General features: G+C 36.8%; 1 protein-coding gene across 9 annotated transcripts in view; it reads left to right on the top strand.

Moving 5' to 3' along the window:
• LOC136030216 (monocarboxylate transporter 12-like) overlaps positions 1-22,629 on the top strand; it is a 262,967-nt gene that overhangs the window by 65,346 nt on the left and 174,992 nt on the right. For 8 of the 9 annotated variants that reach the window (XM_065709028.1, XM_065709021.1, XM_065709024.1 and 5 more), the window contains one exon: positions 19,387-19,482. The exons of the other annotated variant lie outside the window; for it this stretch is intronic. The gene's annotated coding sequence lies outside the window, so the exon portion shown is untranslated. The remainder of the gene's footprint in view (positions 1-19,386; positions 19,483-22,629) is intronic. 9 annotated transcript variants of the gene reach the window in all.

Raw genomic sequence — 22,629 nt, 5'->3', positions numbered from 1 at the left:
CTTAAAAATACTATTTAAAATTCTTTTTAAACTGAAATACGTTTTCCGTCGCCCTGATGGTAGCTCATTCCATACAGACGGACCCATGTGTTTCATTGAAAATGAAACAAAGATCACTATTAATTTGGAAAAAAACTGTTAGAAACATCAGGGGTTAAACCATACATACACTAAAATATAAATACTGCAGTGGTAATCTCTTATTTGACCGACATTAAGGAGCTTCAGGGACCTAACACATGCACAGGGTCATGTACGTCCTAGATACACTTACTGATTGTTCTAACAGCTTTATTTTGTAGAACTCACACTCTTCTGTAGTTGCATAAGAGGTTACTGCTCCATAGGAGGCAACCGTAGGAGATGTGTGGATAAGCCAATGAACAATATACGATTAGAAGTATTCTTTGAGGGAAAAGGTGCTGTAGACGTCGAAGTATTTCAACCCCACGTGTAATTTTGATAAACTACGTCACTGTGACATTTCCATGTCAGATGGTAATCAGGATAAAAACTGGATAAAAACAGAGGTAGTGGAAATGATCAATTTGTTGAACTGGATTACTGCATATAGCTACCTGGCCAGACACATTCAGGGGTGTACAAACTCTACAGAACGTCATTAAAAATAACTTGCGAACATTTGCACACAATAGACCTAATGAAGTAAAAATCTCCAGCCTTTCCAATGCGAGATTCGATTTTCTCACCAGGTCCTTCACAGATGAGGCAAACACTATTAAAACATTATCATCAGAAAACGAGATAAGACACATCTTTCAAATAAAGACGTAAGAGACCAACATAGATGAGGTAAAGCAGCGGACCTAACACTGACCCTCGTGATACTCCACATGCTACTGGAAATACAGTCTGCAATGGACTGGAAGTACAATGCATTGTATCATCTATCACTTGTCTTTGTTGCTAAGAAAGCGGTTTTCTCAGATGTAGCCTAAGCGTAATTCTTGAAGGTGTTTCCAATGGCCGACAAGTACCTAGCTTGTAATAGACGGATATAAGAAATTACTCAAAAACAGAAATATGGTCATAAAAGTACGTGATAAGCCATTATGAAGATTTCCGAGGAAAGGCAAGCAGTATTAGCCAGTAAATCAATAAAGTATCAGATGCAGAAACCCTGTCGAGTGAATGAACCTTACAACTCATCAAGAGCTGAGTTGGTAAAGCACGGAATCAGTAAATCTCGATGTGTGTCCCAGTTTCCCCCCAGCTATATCCTATCAAAGAATGATAGGGTATGTTACCTTATCAGCATTTGTGTGAAATAAATGGAAATTCTCATTAGATCGTAAATTTAGAGTTATGATGTAGTTTTGAGGACCAAGCTGATCAGCTGTTAACTAGGTGCCCTTTTTCAATGCTTTTTGTGCCCCTGTATTCTCACTTGGCTTTGAATCAAAAGTTAAAGATAACCCTTTAAGAACGATTGAGAGGTCTAAAGATGCTCCTTCGGAGCCACTTACAATTCCAGAAGAAATGTTGAAAAATTACGAAAAAAGACAATATAAAACAGAGGCCTCATAAGTTTACAGAGGCAACACTCTAACGTTGCCTAAAGTAAAGATTTAATGTTTTAGTGCATTAGTCAGTATTCATTAATATAAATTTTTTCTTAGAGCCACCCCATACGGAAGGAGTGGCCGTACGAGCCTTAGAGGGGAATCATTCGATTGGAAATTAAAGGTTCTAGTACCCTTTCTAAGAGCTGAAAGTGATCATAGGGCAACCATCCCCCTTTTAGCTGCCTTCCTTCCAAAGACACCCCATCAAAATATTGAGATAATAATCTCGTTAAAAATGATCAAGAGGTAAAAAAACAACGCCTCTGGAAGTAATATAGGCCCCAGAGCCCCTGGGCAAGGACAGTAAGCTATGCATGTTGCCCATTGTTTGTAAATAACGTTTCTTATTGGGAAAAGGGAGACACGTTTAATCTTGGGTTCCAAAAAGGTTTAAATTAATAAAATGAGACTTTTGGATAACGTTGAAGGGGATGCCAAAAATTCCATAACACACTGTGTGCATGACTGCTTTCTGGTTGCCAAAGGTGCGTATCAGCAACATCTAAAGAAAATGCTGAGAGTATTAGGTCTTATCTTCCAGTGCACATTGAGGTGAATATTAACGAGTAATCAGAGGAAAACCAGCCCTTCGCCATTTTTAGATACTCCCCCTCAGTATGAATTGGAATTTTGAAAAAACACCTTGTTCAAAATAGTCAAAAGGTCTAATAACTATGTATCTGGGCCTGAAGTGCTGTCATTGCCCCCGGGACAAGGATTGTAAATTACACGATTTGCCCATTGTTTACATGCAGGATTTTTATATTGAAAGATTGATTGATTGATTTTGCGTGTGTTCAAAAAGGCCAAGGGTATTAAGGTGAATATTCGAGGCATGTTGGGGAGGGGTATATTGCACTAAATAAAAAGACACTATATATATCTGGGTTATCAAAAAGGCGTATCTGCAATATCATAGGAGCGACTAAAGGCATTATTTTGAACTTTTAGGTCCGTCATTACTGCACTACTATTACGACTACCGCTGCGACTACTTACAATGGCAATATCTTACAACTGTTACTACTTGTGACTGTGAAATACGATTGCTTGTGAATGTGACTACTTTCGACTTCGACTACCCGCAACCGTGACTACTTGTGACTACTTTCAAGAAATGTCGAGAAAGATTTTGAACAAAATCAAAGCAACTTATGCGTATTTTGTTGTCAAATGGGTGTTTCAGAAATATTTCAGGGACGGCTGAGGGTATTAACTTGATAATTTTAAGCCATGTCGAAATAAATATTGGAAAGTTATCAAAGGGCAGCCCCTAATTCTCTTGAGAGTGGCCCTCTCCAACGGTCATCGAAATTTTGAAAAAATTCACTTAAGAAATCCATTTTGAAAAAAAAATCCAGCTTAAATTATTCAAAGTGTCTAATAATTATGCCTCCGGAGATGTCAGTACCCTCGGGAGAGGGTACTGACCCCCCAGTACCCTCGGGAGAGGGTTTTAAGTTATGCAAATTTTCGTCACTTGTTTAAGTGACTTGCTTAAGTGAACTCTGGGTGAGTCCAAAAACACATAAGATATTAAGGTGAAACTTCAAAAAATATTGAGGGGACGCTGAACTAAATAAAGAAACAGTATATGGATCCAAGTTATAGCATTAACTTAAAAGCTATTAACTTATTAAGGGTATTAACTTAAAAGCTTCAGGGCCACTGCAACTGCTATTGCTGACAAAACTGCATCACAACCTTGTGCAACTACAAATGCTTGGTACTTCGACTACGTGCAATTGTGAATATTTGCAACGGTTAGTACGATTACTCGTTACTGTGACTACTTGAAACTTCAAATAAAACTAAGTGCAAACGCGACGGTGACTTTGTGCTACTGTAACCGCGACTACTCGTGACTGTGACTACAACTGCTTGTGACTCCGACTATTCAAGTCTAGTTTGAGAGTTCATACTGTAAACACCTCTATTGGATACAATCCGGATATATTCTCATTATGCATAAGACTAATTGTGATTTCTTATGGACTTCTCATAATCGACATTGAACAACTTGAGTTATTTGGCAGCTAATTATTTGAGCTTTAATTCGCGCAAACCAGAGCTACTGATATCTATCTTGGATATGAGAGGCCGTTTGGGAAAGGTGTGTCGATTCAGTGCTCGAAATGCCTTTTATGGTTCCATCCCCGTTGTGCTGGAACCACACCAGTATTACGGCAAGAAAACCCCAACTGAAAATGCAGCTTATGTGTTATGGCTGTTGTAACTGAGTGCCCTGAGGCTGATACTCCTACATACCATGTCGTTAACCTCAACAATATGTTTTCCCCGCCTTTGGAGAACCCACCCCCTAAAAATTTACTCAGTAGTTGTAAGAGTTGCCTTTCAAAAGACAATTTAATCCTGCAACTTGAAAAGAAAGATCCCACAGCATGGAAATAAAACTTGAATCTCAAGCCCAATCCCTGTCGATGAAAGAGACTGAAATCGAAGCTCTAAATTTACAGCCATTCGAAAAAAGTTGTGACGATGTCGTGAAAATTGCTGAAGGACTAAGAATTACCGGAAGACGTGAAACTAAGAAAAAGTGTTTCTTTTTTATGTCAACTTGTGCATGCACACTTGCTGAACAATGTCCATTTATTCACGAGAGCCAAAATATTACTGATAAGAAGAAACAACCAAATCAACGAGAAAATTCCGATGTAAATAAAATTTGCAAGTATTTGGAAGGAAGTTCCTGCAATAAAAAGCAGAACTGTAATTTTCTACACATTTGCCGAAAATACAAACTGAAAAAGTGCAAAGCAGCAACTTGTATTTTCGACCATGTCGATCTTTGCCCTATGTTGGCTTGTGCCAACAAGTTGTGTAGTTTTACTCATGGTGATTTAAAATGTATCAATTTAAAATGTCGCATTAACCGTTCAGTGCCTCTTAAGTATTTTGATCGTTTGTCTCGTTTCAGTCGTTTTAACCGTGATCCAATATTCGATTATAAAAAGCCAAACCATATTCAGGTTATTTATGGGGGCAATGCTTCAAGCAATAATCCTAGACCTGAGCCGGTGCCAAAAAACTTGTCGAGGTGATGGGTTGACAGCTGAGTCATATAAGCCCGCTTTTAAGGCTCCCCTCCCCCCAATCGCGCCCACGACAACCTTTTTCAGTACCGACATCGCGTTACTAGATCCTTTGTTCACGGTCACTGCAGGTCAGACAGGCTCAGCATATCCCTCCGGTTCTCCTTGGTGCTCTCTCCCTTCCCGACCGAACCTCCCCCAATCCCTAGTTCTATGTTTCCTAAAATATCAGCCTCCCGCATTTCGATTATAAGTCAAGCCATCAAACAGTTCGTGGTAACGAACTGTAGTAAGGAGCAACCCGGCTCAATAGTAACCAAAACTTTAAAAAATGGAACATCAAAAGAATTACATTCTAATGCTGATTTTAAATATATAAGTTTCATCAAGTTTAGTCTTACCCATCAAAAGTTACGAGCCTGAGAAAATTGGCCTTATTTTAGAAAATAGGGGGAAACACCCCCTAATAAGTCATAGAATCTTGACGAAAATCACACCATCAAATTCAGCGTATTAGAGACCCCTATTGTAGAAGTTTCAAGCTCATGTCTTCAAAAATGTGGAATTTTGTATTTTTTGCCTGAAGGCAGATCACGGATGCGTGTTTATTTGCTTGTTTTTTTTTGGTTTTTTTTTCCCAGGGGTGATTGTATCGACCCAGTGGTCCTAAAACGTTGCCATAGGGCTCATTCTAATGGAAATGAAAAGATCTAGTGCCCTTTTTAAGTGACCAAAAAAATTGGAGATCACCCAGGCCCCCTCCCATGCTAATTATTTTGTCAGATCAAAATTCTGAGATAGTTATTTTATTTAGTGTAGTTGAAAAACCTTGTAACTATGTCTTTGGGGACGACTTACTCCCCCACAGTCCTGTGGGAGGGGCTACAAGTTACAAACTTTGACCAGTGATTACAAATAGTAATGGTTATGGGGAAGTGTACAGACGTTTTCAGGGGGATGTTTTGGTTGGGGGGAGGGGTTAAGAAGAGGGGGATATGTTGGGGGAACCTTCCATCGAGGAATTTGTCATTGGGGAAGATAATTTCCATGAAGGGAGCGCAGGATTTTCTAGCATTATTTAAAAAAAAAACAATGAAAAAATAAATATGAAAAAGTTTTTCAACTGGAAGTAAGGGGCAGCATTAAAACTTAAAACGAACAGAAATTATTACGCATATGAGGGCTCGCCTCCTCCTAATACCATGCTCTTTACGCTAAAGTATTTTTAGTAATTTCAACTATTTATTCTACGGCTTTTGTGATTCAGGGGTCATTCTTAAGGAATTGGGACAAAATTTATGCTTTAATGTAAAGAGCGAGGTACTGACGAAGGGGTTAACCCCCTTATATATGTAACAAAAACATGAGAATACAAAAGTTCGTTACGTAAGCTAATTTGTAAGTTACGTATATCTTTTACTAATAAAAACAGTCGTAAAAAATTAAAAGTTCTAGTTGCCTTTTTAAGTAACCAAGAAATTGGAGGGCAACTAGGCCTCCTCCCCCACTCTTTTTTCTCAAGATCATTCGACAAAAAACTATGAGAAAATCATTTAGCTAAAAAAAAAAAAATGTGCAAATTTCGTTTGAATTATTCATCTGCGGAGAGCCAAAATCAAAATATGCATTGATTCAAAAACGTTCAGAAATTAAATAAAAAAAACAAGTTTTTTAAACTGAAAGTAAGGAACATTAAAACTTAAAACGAACGGAAATCACTTCGTATATGAAAGGGGCTGCTTCCTCATCAACGCCCCGCTCTTTAGGCTAAAGTTTTTGCGTTTACAGTCTTTTCCCAGGAGATACCGACTCCGAATGGGTCGAGCTTACATGCGGAGCCCTACAAGGTACTAAGCTCGCTAGTTTACTGTTTTTGGCAGTGATAAATTTCATCCTTTCCGGCTATGAAGAAAGATTTAAGTATGTAGGAGACTTGTCAGTCCTACTGAAGTACATTGTTGAGAAGTCTGAGGCTGTCCCCCAATTCTGTAACGAAATAATCAACAACTTTAAAGATGAATGTACTGCGAACAGCCTCCAAATCAACGAAGGAAAGACTAAAATCCTTCGCTTTAATCCCCTGAAGAGAGACTTTGTGTGCCCTCCTCCTCCTTATCCTAGTCAATCTTTGGCAGTAGTGCTTGGTGTCAAGTTTAGCATCGACTGCTCTTTCAGCCTTCATGTCGATACAATTATCAAAAGGGCAAATAGTGCGATGCGGACACTTATACTAAAGCGTCGATTTGGTTTCTCAGTGACACAACTAAGGATAGCCTATCTCACTTACATTCGACCAATTTTAGAGTATGCATGTCCCGTATGGGGCCCACAAGTCAATAGCACTATTTACCTAAGTGACCAGCTTGAGTCAATACAAAAAAGAGCAGTCAGAGTAATATTGTGCGATGCTTTTACCGAATATAAGTTAGCATTATCCACTGAATTTGGCTAATATCTTCTCAGAAGTGATAAATACAGATCGATACTACCACCAGTTGTAGTGAAACATCGAAGTACCAGGTTGAAGAAAATTGACAGATTAGCAGCACCTCCTTCACGCACAAATCGTTTTTCCAACTCATTCATCCCTTTCTTTGTATCAAAGTATAACAGTTGTTGATTTTATCATATTTGTCTTCTGATTTTTTTTTGTCGTTTGATTTAATCCTTTTTTTTGTAAGCACAAGCGCCATTTAGTTTTATGACTACGAGAGATTGTGCAAATAAAACCAATTCTATTTACTGTTTTGAAAAGTAGAGTTGAGAGAAAGAGTCAAACTTTAGCGTAAAGAGCGGGGCGTTGATGAGGAAGCTGCCCCTTTCATATACGAAGTAATTTCTATTCGTTAAAGTTTTAATGTCGCTCCTTATTTTTAGTTAAAAAAACTAGTTTTTTTTTTTTATTTAATCCCACTTAGTAACAGGTTTTCGCTATTAGAAGAAACTGATCTTGCAGAATCATTTGAACATCAGGAAACGTTTACCCCAGGCTCTCTCAATTTACTCCCAACTTTTAAACTGAACCTCTTCCCCTCGCATTTCAAAACCAGTTTAGCAATCTCTTAGTCTAGGTTGGTGAGTTTGAGCCTTACGACAAACCTTCCTACAATAACCCAAATGATAATATTTCACTTTCAGGTGATGTTCTCCCCACTGCCAGCTTTAACTTTAATACTTATACCCCACCAAAGCTACTTCAGAATAAAGCTTTTTTGAAGAAATCTGTTGTTAAAGAGTTTGATAAGAAACATTATTATTTCCCCGTTTTCCTCCTTACGAACACCGAAAGTTTGAATTTTTGAATGTTAATTGAGTTAGAAGCAACAGCTAACCTGAACCACATATCATATTGATATATTTGTGGTTACTTAAGTCCAAGCTCAAATCCTGATCTCCTTAAAATGACTGCTTTTCAAAAGTTTATAAAGTGTCGCCCGGTGACCACCCACTGGGAAAACAAGGAGGAGGAGGAGTACTGATTTTCGCGAAGAATTGTTTCTCTCCTACTCTTATCCATTTGATTGGTCTAGGTGGTAGCGATGGAATTATTTGGATATCTACTAAGCCCAATGCCTTCCTCGGCCTTACACTAGTTTAATCATTTGATCATTTTATTATTCACCCGGACAGAATGCTTATTCTCGTCGTAATTTTCATGATAGGCTACAAGCAAGTCTTGACTTTGTGACTACAAAGTACCCAAGTGCCGGCATTTTTATTGCAGGAGACGCAAACGAACTAAATCTCATTTATCTGTGCAAAGATCTAAAGTTTAAACAAATTTTTGGTTCCCCTACTTTAAAAGGTAGAACCAGTTTGGATGTTATGTGCCCGAACCTTAAAACCCTTTATAATACTCCAACTACCCTCCGCCCCTTGGCGGTAACTATCATTTCAGGCTACAATTTAAACCACTGCTAGTTTTTAAAACAAATTACTCAGTCTCTGAATTTTTGTACGGGGCCAATAACAAGTCAAGGTCTATTCGATTTTGGATTTTGGATTACGTCTGAGAGTTGGGATGATGTTGTGTCGTGTGTGAATCTTAATTCAAAGGTTAGTTTGTCTCAAACAAAATTAATGACAAATTACCAAAAATGTTTCCCAGAGTGTTGTAGTAATGTTGTCTGGTTTATCCTTAGATAAACCCTACATTAATGAAAAAATGAAAGGACTAATCCATTTGAACTAAGACTTTTTCGCCTTGGGAAGAAAGATGATGCCTTAACCCTCCGTAAACCAATAAAGAAAAAAATATGTCGGGCTGCTACTCGATATGGTAAGAATAAATTAAATTGCTTAAAACAGAGCAAACCTCAGGAATGGTTTAAGAAAGTGAAAGAAATAGGGGGTCACTTGTGCAAGAACCTCGATTTTCTTCTGGATGAACCGCCTGAACAGACAGCTAATGAGCTTAATAAACACCAAGCTAGGACTCTGCAAACGTTCTCCTCTCTGTCGGAAAACCATCCAATTCCTCAAACTCCAAAAGACAAAATCCCGGAAATTTCAGCAAAGCAAATAATAGAAAAAATACACAAACTGAAAAAAACTAGTGTTTGTCACAATTGATCTAATAAAAGCATTCCCTGATAAACTATCAACACCCCTTGTTAGTATTTTTAATGATAGTGATTCCGGATGTTACCCGTCGTGCTGAAAGCTGGGCTATATTACTCCAATCCAAAAGAAGGGACGCCTGAATGATTTCACTGGAGTACGACCAATCACCCTGACCCCAGTTTTCTCAAAAATATACGAGAGTTATTTTTTTAGCTAATTGGTAAGGCAGAGACTCTTGAACTTATTGGTTTAAAACAGTTTTGAAACTTGAAGCAGACATCTGCTTCGCACTACCTTGTCAGTCTTCTTGACACCATTCTTAAAAACCTTGAAAACCCTCATGCTTGGTTAAATCTTTTATCAATTGATCTCCAGAAAGCGTTCGAACTAATTAACCAGAATACCGTTGTGAATAAACTGCTGACCGAGTTTCAAGTGATTCCCTTTTTAGTTAAAATTGTGGCCTCGTTTTTAAAAAATCGTTCTCAAGTGCTTAAATATAAAACTGTTTATCCCGATCCCCTTCCTATCTTTTGTGGGATATCCCAGGGAACCCTGATGGGTCCCATTTTATTCCTTATAATGGTTAACAGCCTTACGACTGACCACACAGAGCGATGAAAGTATGTGGACGACCTGTCTATACTTGAGGTTTGTTTACGAAATACTAAAAGGCCAATTATGACAGTTTTTGACGATGTCACACAGGAGGCTTCTTTGTCGAAGATGAAAGTTAACGCTAATAAATTGTCAGTTTGACAGTTAGTTTTTTAAAATCAACCCCTTCTTCCACGAGCCCCATTCCTCCCAAAGTGTCTGTCACATGCATTGAAATACTTGGGGTGACAATAACTGCTGTTTTGAAGTGGGATGCCCTTAACAAGCTTATCCTAAAACAAGCTTCCCCTTGGGTTTCCCTTCTATAGCTTGTTACAATTTTCTTGCCCCTCTAAGGATCGTCTCCAACTTCATTGTTCTTTTATTTGGCCAATAATGGGGTTTGCTGGTCCAGTGTGGCATTTCGGTCTTTCTTCAGAGCATATTTATAAGATTAAAAATGTTCAAAAACGAGCACTCAGAATGATAAATGGTGAAGGAAAGGTTCCATATCATTATCTACTTGGTAAGTTCAAGCTCACCACGTTGGTCGAGAAAAGGAACCTTCTATTCCTTCGTTTCAGCACCGAGACCCTGTCTGTTCCTTGATCACGTTCCGTCATTCCCGAGCCCTACCTTCCCGCCCGCAAAACACCGGTTTCGTATAAAATCCAAAAAAATCCAAACTGACTCCCGTCCCCGCTAAACATGAAAGATATCGGAAGAGTTTTGTTCCGAGTTTTGTTGAGTTATACAATAGCTAGAAAAATTAGTCATTAATTCTATATCTATTTAGTCATTTAATTCTATTTAGTTTTGACTCATCATATGTTTTTTTATATTTTCATTAATTTTATTGTTATCTATTTGTTTTATGAACCCTGTCACGCCTTGCTCTGGCGCTGCGCGCCCCAGCAACACGTGGAGTGTCAGCTAGATATAGCGGATGATACATATATATATATACTAGCTGTTGGGGTGGCGCTTCGCGCCACCCCAACACCTAGTTGGTGGGGGCGCTTCGCGCCCCCCCCAAGCCCCCCCGCGCGCGTAAGTCGTTACGCGCCATAATAGTTACGCGCCATTGTAGTTGTGTCCCTATGTCCCACCTGTGAATATAGATAGATATATATATATATGGTTTTAACTACGTAAAACTTGCGAATATACAACATTCTTTGCTGTCCCATTGTCTTTGCATATAAATAGATTGTCAGGTTTACCGACTCTTGAACATGCAACATATAATGGTCCATGGGAAAACAATCTGTATTCAGATCTATACCTCATGATTCTAATGATTGCCCTTGAGCTTTGTTGATGGTGATTGCTAATCGACCATTCCCTGTCCCGGTGTCCCGGTCGTCATTTACATCCCCCTGTTTCCTCCGGTGTCCCCGTTGTAGTTGTGTCCCTGTGTCCCGGTCGTCATTTATATTCCCTGTGTCCCGGTCGTCATTTATATCCCGGTGTCCCGGTCTGTATATACATTCGTTTTTTAGTTTTGTTTTTCTCCTTTATTTTTTTCCTTTTTTTTTCTTTTTTAGCTTATTTAGATTTTTAGATTTTTTAGTTTTTTTATTAGTTTTTAGTTTTTTTTTTCTTTTTAGTTTTTTTGTCCCGGTCGTCATTTATATCCCCCTGTTTCCCCCGGTGTCCCCGTTGTAGTTGTGTCCCTGTGTCCCGGTCGTCATTTATATTCCCTGTGTCCCGGTCGTCATTTGTATCCCGGTGTACCGGTCTGTATATACATTCGTTTTTTAGTTTTGTTTTTCTCCTTTATTTTTTTCCTTTTTTTTTTCTTTTTTAGTTTATTTAGATTTTTAGATTTTTTAGTTTTTTTATTAGTTTTTAGTTTTTTTTTCTTTTTAGTTTTTTTGTAGTTTTTACCTTCTTTTTAGTTTTGTTAATTTTTTTTTTACTTATGTCCTGGTCGTCATTTATACTCCCTATGGACAACTTATTTTTATATATATAGATAGTTTTTTTTTTTCTTATGTCCTGGTCGTCATTTATACTCCCTGTGTCCCGGTGCTTTGTTGATTGCTAATCGAACATTCCTTTTGTCCTGGTCGCTTTCTCTTTGAGTGTCGTCATTTATTAGTTTTTTCCTTTTTTTCTTTTTAGTTTTTTATTGGTTTTTACCTTTATTTTAGCTTATTTTTCAGTTTTTTCCTTTTTTTTAGTTTTTTTTATTTTTTATTTTTTTTAGTTTTTTACCTTTTTTTAGTTTTTTTAGTTTTTTTAGTTTTTTAGCTTTTTTACTTTTTTTATTAGTTTTTAGTTTTTTTTGTAGTTTTTGCCTTTTTTTAGTTTTTTCAGTTTTTTTTTTAGTTTTTTATTGGTTTTTACCTTTATAGTTTTTTTAGTTTTTTAGCTTTTTTATTTTTTTTATTAGTTTTTAGTTTTTTTTGTAGTTTTTGCCTTTTTTTAGTTTTTTCAGTTTTGACGTCACCTGATCCAGTTTTTTCAGGTGACGTCACCTGACCCATCCACACATCCACAGACAGACAACTTATTTTTATATATATAGATATATATATATATATATATATATATATATATACATATATATATATATATATATATATATATATATATATATATATATATATATATATATATATATATATATATATATATACTAGCTGTTGGGGTGGCACTTCGCGCCACCCCAACCCCAACACCTAGTTGGTGGGGGCGCTTCACCCCCCCCCGCGCGTAAGTGGTTACGCGCCATTGTAATTGTGTCCCTGTGTCCCACCTGTGAATATAGATAGATATTTGTATGTTTTTAATTACGTAAAACTTGCGAATGGTGATTGCTAATCGAACATTCCCTGTGTCTCCGTCTTCATTTATATATCCCCCCTGTGCCCCCCGACGTCCCCGTTGTAGTTGTGTCCCTTTGTACCGGTCGTCATTTATATTTCCTGTGTCCCGGTCGTCATTTGTGTCCCGGTGTCCCAGTCTGTAATTTCTTTTTGAGTGTCCCGGTCGTCATTTATATTCCCTGTGTCCATTTATATTCCCTGTGTCCCGGTGTCCCGGTCAAAGCCTTATATACTTATATCTTGCGAATATACAACATTCTTCGCTGTCCCATTGTCTGTGCATATAAATAGATTGTCAGGTTTACCGACCCTTGAACCGACATATAATTGTCCATGGGAAAAAAAAAATCCGTATTCAGATCTATACCTCATTATTCTAATGATTGCCCTTGAACATTCCCTGTGTCCCAGTCCTCATTTATATAAACCCCCTGTGCCCCCTGGCGTCCCCGTTTTAGTTGTGTCCCTCTGTCCCGGTCGTTATTTGTGTCCCGGTGTCCCAGTCTGTGATTTCTCTTTGAGTGTCCTGGTCGTCATTTACATCCCCTGTGTCCCGGTCTTCATTTGTGTCCCGTTGTCCCGATCTGTAATTTCGTCAGTCGACAAACATGACGTCAGTCGACAAACAACTTCATGACGAAATAATGCTCAATCCTCATAATGACGTCAGTCGACACACAAACATGACGTCAGTAGACAGACACACAGACAAACAACTATATATTATATATATATATATATATATATATATATCATCTGATATATCTAGTTGAACCCTGCCATGTATTGCTGAGGCGCTGCGTGCCCCAGCATTACGTGGAGTGTCAGCTAGTCCCCCCTAAACACTCATCTATTTTTTTTCAAGGGAATGGAAAGATTTGTTTTATCTTAACAACAATTACTTAATATGTTTTTTAATGAAAATTCACGTAAGACAAAACATTGGTTAATTAAATTTTGTCTTATAGTATAGCAAAATCTTAGTTAATATTGACAAAATAATTTCGGATACTACCAAAATTCGTCTGATATTAATAAACAATAGTCATTTTTTCCTTTTTCAAGGCAATGGAAAAGGTTTTTCTTAATAAAATTCAAGTAATGATTTTTTTGTAACGACAAATCACGTAAGGGGAAACGTAACTCATTTTTTTCTTTTTGAAGGTTTGAAAGATTTGTTGCCATTTACAATCACGTAACATGAAACACTAAATTTTTTCCAATGGAATAGAAAATTTGCCTTTTTTAAAGAATTTTTCAAACGACAGAGAAACAGGAACGGGGCTGTCAGGTTTAAACATCATAATCAGAAGAGTCGTTGCCCACCGCCTCCTGACTGTCTGTCATTGCCCCGTATGTCATCGCCCTTTGGACCGATGTGTTTGATACTTTTGAGTTAGGTTTGGTCTGTCTGTTGTAAGTTAGGTCAGGTTGGGTTTACCGCTTTTAAGTTAGGTTACTTTAGGTTGAGCTGGCAAGCACGCGCTAACTTAAACCTGAAAGGTTACAAGAAACCCAAAAACTCCACTCATATGTCTCTGTCTTTTCAAAACTTCACATTAGCTTGTCGCGAAAATCACGCTCCTGGGTCTCTGAATCTTAAAAAAAAGTTACATATATCTTGCTTTTGAAAAAAATTCTATTTTGCATGTTTTTTCTAACTTTTTCTTCTTTCTTTTTTGTTTTGTCGTCGACCTGTACGTCCCTATAAACTCTTCATCAAACCTTTATAACTTCACAGGGGAAGCAATTTGTTTCTCACCATATATGTATGTTGTCGCCCTGTATGTTTGCATAATAAGAATGATCATCACCAACTCCCTCTTGACTGCATGTCATCGCCCAATTCCTGTCTGCATGTCGTCATACCTTACCTTTTATAGGAAAGATATTCAGACAAGGACCCTCAAGACTGCATTTCGTCGCCCTGTACGTCCCTATAAACTCGTCATCCAACCTTTATAACTTCACTCAAGGTGGAAGAACCTTTATAACTTCACTCAAGGTGGAAGAATCTGTTTCTCACCATATACATATGTTGTCGCCCTGTATGTTTGCATAATAAGAATGGCCATCACCAACTCCCTCCTGACTGCTTGTCGTCACCCTAATCCTGTATGCATGTTGTTATACTGTACCTTTTATAGAAAAGATATTCAGACAGGGACACTCTCAAGACTGCATGTAGTCACCCTGTACGTCCCTATATTAAGGGGAGCCGTCACCCACTCCCTCTTGACTCTATGCCATCGCCCTGTTCCTAACTGCATGTTGTCAGCCTGTACATTACCTAGGGCAGACACTCAAACTCTAAAATCCTCTTGACTGAATGACGTTACCCTGTCCTTCTAATAAGAAGATTGGTCACCCACTCCCTCGATTAAGAGTTCCTTGCTTCCAAGAGTGCCTTTGGGGTTGACCTTGGTACATAGGGGCGTCTTAATCTAGAAGGTACATTCTACTCACCACTTTGATAAAAACCTTATATGTTAACAATAAGCAACTTGCATAATTTACAGCCATTGCCCTGGGGCTGTGGTTATTCAAACCCGAAAGCAGAGTATTTGGTGTTGAGACTAACTTGAAACAAAATGATAATCTCAAAATTTTTGCCAGATTCATTTGGGGTAGAGGGCAGAGGGTGGGGGGAGAGACTGGTTGCCATTTTATGCCTTTGGACTCTTAAATAAGAAACTAGAACTTTCGATTTCAAATTGAACGATGCTTCGTTCAATGAAAAGACTTCTTTTGTCTAATGAAATTTCATTCGAGATGAAACTTTTGTCAATTTTATTCATTTTTAAGGCAATGGGAAGTTTTTCCCCTTTACTAGATGAGCATAACGTTTTTTGTAATAACAATTCACATAAGGCGAAACTTCAATCATTTTTTTCATTTTTAAAGCAATGGACAAGTTTCTTCCTTAACATTCACGTAATATTTTATGTAATGACAAACTTTACTCATTTTTTCTTTTTTAAGGTAACGGAATGTTTTTTTCTTTAAAATATTGACAAAATTCTTTATGACAATTCCTGTGAACTTTTTAACCCTACTTTAAGGTTAAGTAACGTAAGTTATATTGTCGTTGAGTTAGGTTATGTTTACCGCTTTTAAGTTAAATTTAAACTAAACCTTGTAGGTTAGGTTAATTCAAGTTAAGTTTTATAATTTTTAAGTTAGGTATTTCCCCAAGCTAACTTTTACTGCTTTCAAGTTGGATCAGGTTATGTTAAGTTGGGGTAGGCTAGGTTAGGATCAGTTAAGTTTTACCACTTATAATTTAACTTACTTTAGATTAATTTGGCGTGTCAACTTTGTCTCTTTACCAGCTATGCGTCTCGCTCAGTCTATCTTTCTTGGCTTTGTCTCCAATTAGCTTGGGCTTGATACCTTGATTTTTATTCAATTGTAAGTACAAAAAACATTATGTGAATGTTGTTAAAAAAACAAACTCCACATTTGCTTAAAAAATTGAATAAGGTTTTGTCTTAAATGAATTGTCATTACAAACTGCACTAAGTGATTGTTTTTCAGGGAAAAAGCCTTTCCATCGTCTTAAAAAAGTAAAAAAGTTTCGTCTTCCAAGACTTGTAATTACAAAAAATATTACGTGAATATTGTAATAGTAAAAATCTTTTGTAAATGTTTAGTTTCTTTCTAAGTGCTCTAAAGTGCGTATTACTGCATATAGCAAAATTCTGATGATCGCATGTTGTTTCTTTGTCATTATTAAGCGCATCCATTTTTTAGCTTTCTAAAATCCTCTTCCAATTAGACTAAAAATGCTTATAGTGGGGTTGCTTAAAGGTAACATTACTTATAAAGTGAAGCCTATTAGTCCTTGAGGCCCTCGGGTAGCGGGGCGAGGTCTGTATTCCATATTTATTCAACAAAGAGTGATAAAACTAAAAAACAACCCACCCCAAACGAGGTCTCTTAAATAAATATAGAATACAGACCTCGCCCTGCTGCCTGCGGGGCTCATGGACTAATGCGCTTCACTCTATAGGTAATGTTACCTGTAAGCAAGTCCACTTTACACATTTTAGTTTGCCCCATGGAGGAGGAGGGTCAACCACAATGGATGCACTTGGAGAATTAGCTTTTCCAATTGCTCTAAACATTACCAAATCCTTTCCATTGCCTCAAAAAAAAGAAAAAAAAAGACTCAAGTGTTTTCTTACGTGAATTGTAATTACAAAAAAGATTATGTGAATGTTGTGAAACAGAAAAAGTTCCCCATTGCCTTGAAAAGAAAAATAAATTGACTTGAATTTTGTCGTATGTGAATTGTCATTAAAAAAAAAAAACAATAAGTGAATGTTGTTAAGGGAAAAAGAACCTTTCTATTGTCTTAAGAAAATGACTAAATTTCCCGCCTTAGTGAACTGGCATTACAAAAAAAAAATATGTGAAGCCTGCTAAGAAAAAAAATCACTTTTCATTGCCTTAAAAGAACAAATAAAAGAAAGAAACTAAAGTAAATATCGTTTATGAAAAAACCTGATCCGTCCTCTTGAAAATTTCCAAAAATAAAAAGAGTCATAACAACATAGTGCAAAAGAAAACTTTTAATGAAATAATGCCACAAACAACATCTTATTTATGCTGTAAAATTAAATATTATTAATATTATAAAACAACTTTGGATGTTTTATATTCCGTTACATAAAATATTTCATCATGTTATTTCTTGAAATAACAGCTATTCTATTCTCACTTTGTAACCAATACAATATTCATTATTCTATTTTTAGTAACACACAAGTTTTATCGCAGTCTTCACCTACAAGCTTGTTTTTCGTTTCGTCATTGTTGTTGTTGGGTTCAATGACTGTATCTGCTGGTATCTGCTATGTGTTTCCAATTTTGCCGCAATTAGTGCTTGTCTCATAGTTCATATATTCGTCTTTGCGAACATTCAATGCCACGATAACTCTATCATGTACACACAATTTCTTGATAAATATCAGTTTTGCTTTATCAATAATATATGCGTGCTAATTCTGCCAATGCATTATTAGTACTGATTGAAAACGTACAATAAACTATCTGACGCTCTTCATCAAAAATACTATTTTACAACGAGTACCCACTTAAGGGGATCACACAAAGACTCACAGGAGAGACGGGAAGCGAAGCAAAAATGGGCTAACACCAAAAAAAGGTTCCCATAAGTTTTGAAATATTTTTTTTTTTACTTTTTTAGGAGGCAGGCACGGCTGGAAATGGTCAGGGCCAGTTTCATTAAGTTTTGAAATAAAATACCTTTGGATGCATTTTATTTCGAAACCACTTTGGATATTTTAGCCATCCTAGGTTTTTTAATAAAATATAGTTAATAAGTTTTCTTATTTTGATGGGGGTTGGGCCATGGAGGGCCAGGCGTCATCTCTCATTAGTTTTGGAGTAAAACATTGTTAATAAGTTTTTTTGGGACGATAAGGCCAGGGTCGGCTGCATAAGTTTTGGAATGAAATACCGTTTATGAGTTTTGTGTGGGGGGATGGTGGTCAAACCATGGAGGACCAGAGTCAGCTCCCATAAGTCTTGGAAAAAAATATGGTAAATATTTTTTTTGGGGGTGGGGGTGGGTTGTGATCCACGAAGCTCCAGGGAAGATCCCAAAGGTTTTTTAATAAATATCGTTTAGAAGTTTTTATTTGGGTGGGGGACGGCTTGTGCCTCTTGTTGGCCTTGGAGTGTTTTCAAGGTAGCAGGATTCACGGTGTCCATACGATAGTTCAAATAAACCAGTAAGTATCTGTGTCAAGTCAAATGACCTTTTGTCAAGGTAAAAGAAAGCTGTTACCCAACTAGTAAACAATCCGAATAAAACTTCTATGGCTTGACAGCTATGCAACTAGTTAAGCAACGGGATGACCATGTGGACACCATCTTAAATCATTACGTATAAGGATGTAAAGTCATTGAATTTTGCTCAAAATAATAAAAATCTGTTACGCAACTAGTTTACGAACCTGTTAAGAGTTCACTGACCTTATTCTTATTCAAAAAAATATTCTACTTTCCATCCTGCTTTCTAGGTTTATAATGAAAGAAAGGTTGAGATGGCTATTACAAGTTTTGTGGAAAAGGATGACAGATAGCCAAAGATCGTCCTTGTCAGTGAACCATCTTGGACCAAACGAAAATCAGATGTCTTCAAATGGGATGGGAAGATGTTGAGAGGAAAGATAAAAGGAAAATTAGAGTTTCTTCGGAGGGTTTAAAGAGGAAGGCATTGAATGGATTGGGATGGGGGGGGGGGTTTGTAGCAAACGGATGGCTGCTGCAGTGACTTGCTAGTAATAGTAATAGAACTCAGAATTAATAGTAATAGCAATGAAGAGTAATTTTATAATCAATAGATTTTACATATTTAAGGTCAAATGAATAATCAAATGTCGTTTTTAGAATGTCTGTTTCCAACAACTAGGATTAATTTTCACTTAAAATTTACTACTATGGGCAGTTCGATCCAACGCTTTTTTACTGTAAAGGAGGCTACTTGTTTCTCCTTCAACCCATGTTTTTGCATTTAAGTTTAATATTCCTGCAATAATACTCGAGAGTGATGATTAAGTGTCGTCAATTCCACAGTTTTCAAGGTGAGTTCTCCGAACAAATATTTTTCATAGATGATTCACATGGACGCCTGACGAAGTGCCTGGGGGTTAAAGCCCCTCAGGAAAAAGAAGATATAAAAAAATGTATATAACAAGGACAATGAAAGATATTCCTTTTTAGGTCTCGATAAAACAAAGTTCTTGGGTGCACCAGTCCCCTCTGGGAATCTCATGAGGCACAATTGACGCCCCACCTCTCTACCTTTTACGGCGGCAAGTATGTAATCTTTTATGTTACACATAATTTTTTTTTTTTAGTAAGAGAAGTGCTATCACCACGTTGTGCCAATATTACAAGCGTAGTCAAAAAATGTTCCCAGAACCAAGAGTAATTAAGTGTTAATTTCCATTTCACCAAAAGTCTTTCTATATTTAGGGGATGGCTTACGGAGTAAGGAAATTCGATCACAAAAATACATCTTTTGAGGCTTCTAGCACTTTTCTTCACCTTCCTCAAATGATCCACTGGTCCCCCTCCATATTTGCTGATGCATATTATACACAACTATACAAAATTTTATCAAGTCTCAAACGAATCCACTTATTTCAATGGAGCTTTAAAATAAATGTGTATATTGACCGCTTACCTTGTCTTTACTATGTGCATCTGTTGGAACGAATGCGCCACCGTTCGGCAATAACCAGAGCCTGAGAGCTTAAGATACACTTTATTGATAATTTTAATTTGACCAGCTATTTCAAAATTTTTACTCAATGAATTTTTGGCACATTTTGGGCTAAAATTGCGATTTCGCACCGTAAAATGACAGAAACTACTTTTCTGTGGCACAATCTTTTTGACACCTAAAAGGGGCAATATAGTTCTCATTTTTTTTTCTTATCTCCTGAGAATCCGGGGCCATTGGTTTTGCAAGAATACCACTGGAAAAAAGAATAAATAAACCATGATAATCCTTCTCGGAGAAAAGGATAAAATTTCATTTTTTTGTAGATAGGTGCTTGAAATCTATGTAACAGGATTCTCCTTTATGCCCAATTCGATGGTATAGTTTTCTTCACAACCACTCCCTCTTTTGAGGGTGTTTTACTCCTTTCTCACAAATGAGACAAATTCTCCCTGGTCATAAATTTTGGTAGACAATTTTAAACTTAATGACTCTTATGTATCTGAAATTTCACGAAAGGCAAATTCATTTTGCGTATATTATTAAAAAAAAAAGTAAAGATTTTTCCACAAAAGAATTTTTTCAAAGAAAAGTAGAGAGCTACGTCAAACCAAAGATGAGTAGAAATAAAGTCAAATATTTTCTTCCAGCGTAAAACTAACATAAATCTCTTTCAATTAATAAACGAAACTCAAAACGAAGAGAAATTACAAAAAAATAACCAAGTCATGCTCAAAACACGCAAATAATACTATTTTTATTGCTAAGTCTAGTTGCATATTTCATCTGGCCTCTTTATTTTAACGACAATTTTTCCTTCTTTCTTGAAACAACTTTATAAGTTGTATGCTACAGCAATGGATTATTAAAGAAGCTAATCGTTAGGTAATTGCTTGATGTAGAAGCACTTTATCTTCTTCCAATTATCTGTTACTTCTTCACAGCTGTACTGTAATCCCCCTATGGACCTTAATAGTACTCTATCTTTTGTTTCTGACCAATCTAATTGTCATCTTCGCAGCAAAAATAATATTCAGGGTCCTCTCACTCTTCTCTTAACATCAACTTAAATTAAAACAAATCTACGGAAAGTAAAGAGCAATATTAAAGCTTGGAAAGGACCAAAACTATTCTGGGGCTACCGTTTACTCCCTAACTATTAGGAAGGCAGCCTTTTCCTCTACCCCCGCTCTTTGCCCGAAAGTCTTAAGGTTCTTTAAATATACTTCTAATTCAAGTTCCCTAATTCAAGGGCCCTTGTTTTTAAGCAGTCCTTCTTAAAGAATAGTGACAACAAGTCAAAATTCAGCGTAAAGAGCAAAAGTTGAGGAATAGGTAATCCAAATAATGTACGGAACAAATTCTATTCGTTTTTAGTTGTAATATTTGTCCTTGCTTTTAGTTGAAAAAACTTGTCTTTTCCTTTAAAAACTGAGCATTTTTCACATTACTCCAAATAATCCCCTTCCCTAACCCCCGTGTAAAATATGGCCTGAAAAATACCCCCGGCAATTCTCCTCCCGATGGAGAATTGTTCTCATGGGATATACCCCCCGCGAAACTCCCCCCTCCCCTACCGAAAAAATTGAGAACATTTCCCAACAACAAATCCTATATGTTAACAGTTGGAAAATTGCATAGGGCTATTGGGTGTCTAGTCATTAATAGATTGAGTCAAATGGTGTCAAATGCCTTTGAGTCATTTCATCCTCAAAGGCATAGTTATTGGACTTTTAGACTTTGCTGAACCAAACGGCTATCTCAAAATTTAGATTAAAACTCCTTGGGGACCAAAGAACGTGGGAAGGGGGCTAGTTGCCTTCCAAACTTTTTGGTCACTTAAAAAGTGCATCAGAATTTCTTGCTTCAGTTCAAATGAGCCCTCTCCTAATCTTCTTGGACCACTGACTTGATACGATCACCATCGAAAAAAAAACTCAAATCCGGGATCTTTCTTCTGGCAAAAATAAAATATCATATACTTTTTTACATAGGAGCTTGAAACTCTTAAAGTAAGGTTCTCTTATATGCTGAATCTGATGTTTTTTTCCGTTAAAATTGCTTGAATGTTTGAGGTTGTTTCCCCTTTTTTTGGAAAATAGGCGATTTTCTCAGGCTCGTGGCTTTTAACGGATAATACTAAAGGTAATTAAAATCATGCATATGGAGTAAGCATGAAAATATGATTCTTTGGAAGTATCATTTGTTATAAAATTCTTTTTTTTTCATAATTTCGGTTATTATTTCTGCCGAGTCCCTCCTTGCTTACGGTTGATCACCACGAACTGTCTCATATCAAACCTCTTACTGCGAGCTATATTCTATGAAATGTAGCCTACTACCCAAAATTGTGGAAAAATTTAACTCGTGAGGTACTTTCAAAAACTATAAAAATATTCGAGTGATCTTGGTTTAGGTCAAACCTTGCAATGTCATTGATATTTTTTTTTAAATATTTGCATAAGAAATGTTTTCACTACCTACCCCTCTGTCATTGTGAGTTTTGGATTAGTTTTAAGTAGTGTACTATCTATCTCCCTTTGCTTAATGTCATGGTTCCTTCAAGGGAAATAGTTTTTCTTAAGTTTTTAGTGTTTACATTTTACGGTCGCAGCAATAGATGCAACCTAGTAGAAAGCTAGCCAAGGCCCTTAGTAACTAAAATTTAAATGGATTTTTTGAAGAAGCTGCTTAGTAACTGTTTAGTAATTTTGTAAATAGTGTTTTTTACTCAGATT

Source organism: Artemia franciscana, chromosome 8 (genome assembly GCF_032884065.1).
Source record: "Artemia franciscana chromosome 8, ASM3288406v1, whole genome shotgun sequence".
Classification (NCBI taxonomy): Eukaryota; Metazoa; Arthropoda; class Branchiopoda; order Anostraca; family Artemiidae; genus Artemia; species Artemia franciscana.
Note: the sequence above shows the minus strand (reverse complement) of the source record. Positions and strands in the feature narration are given on the sequence as shown.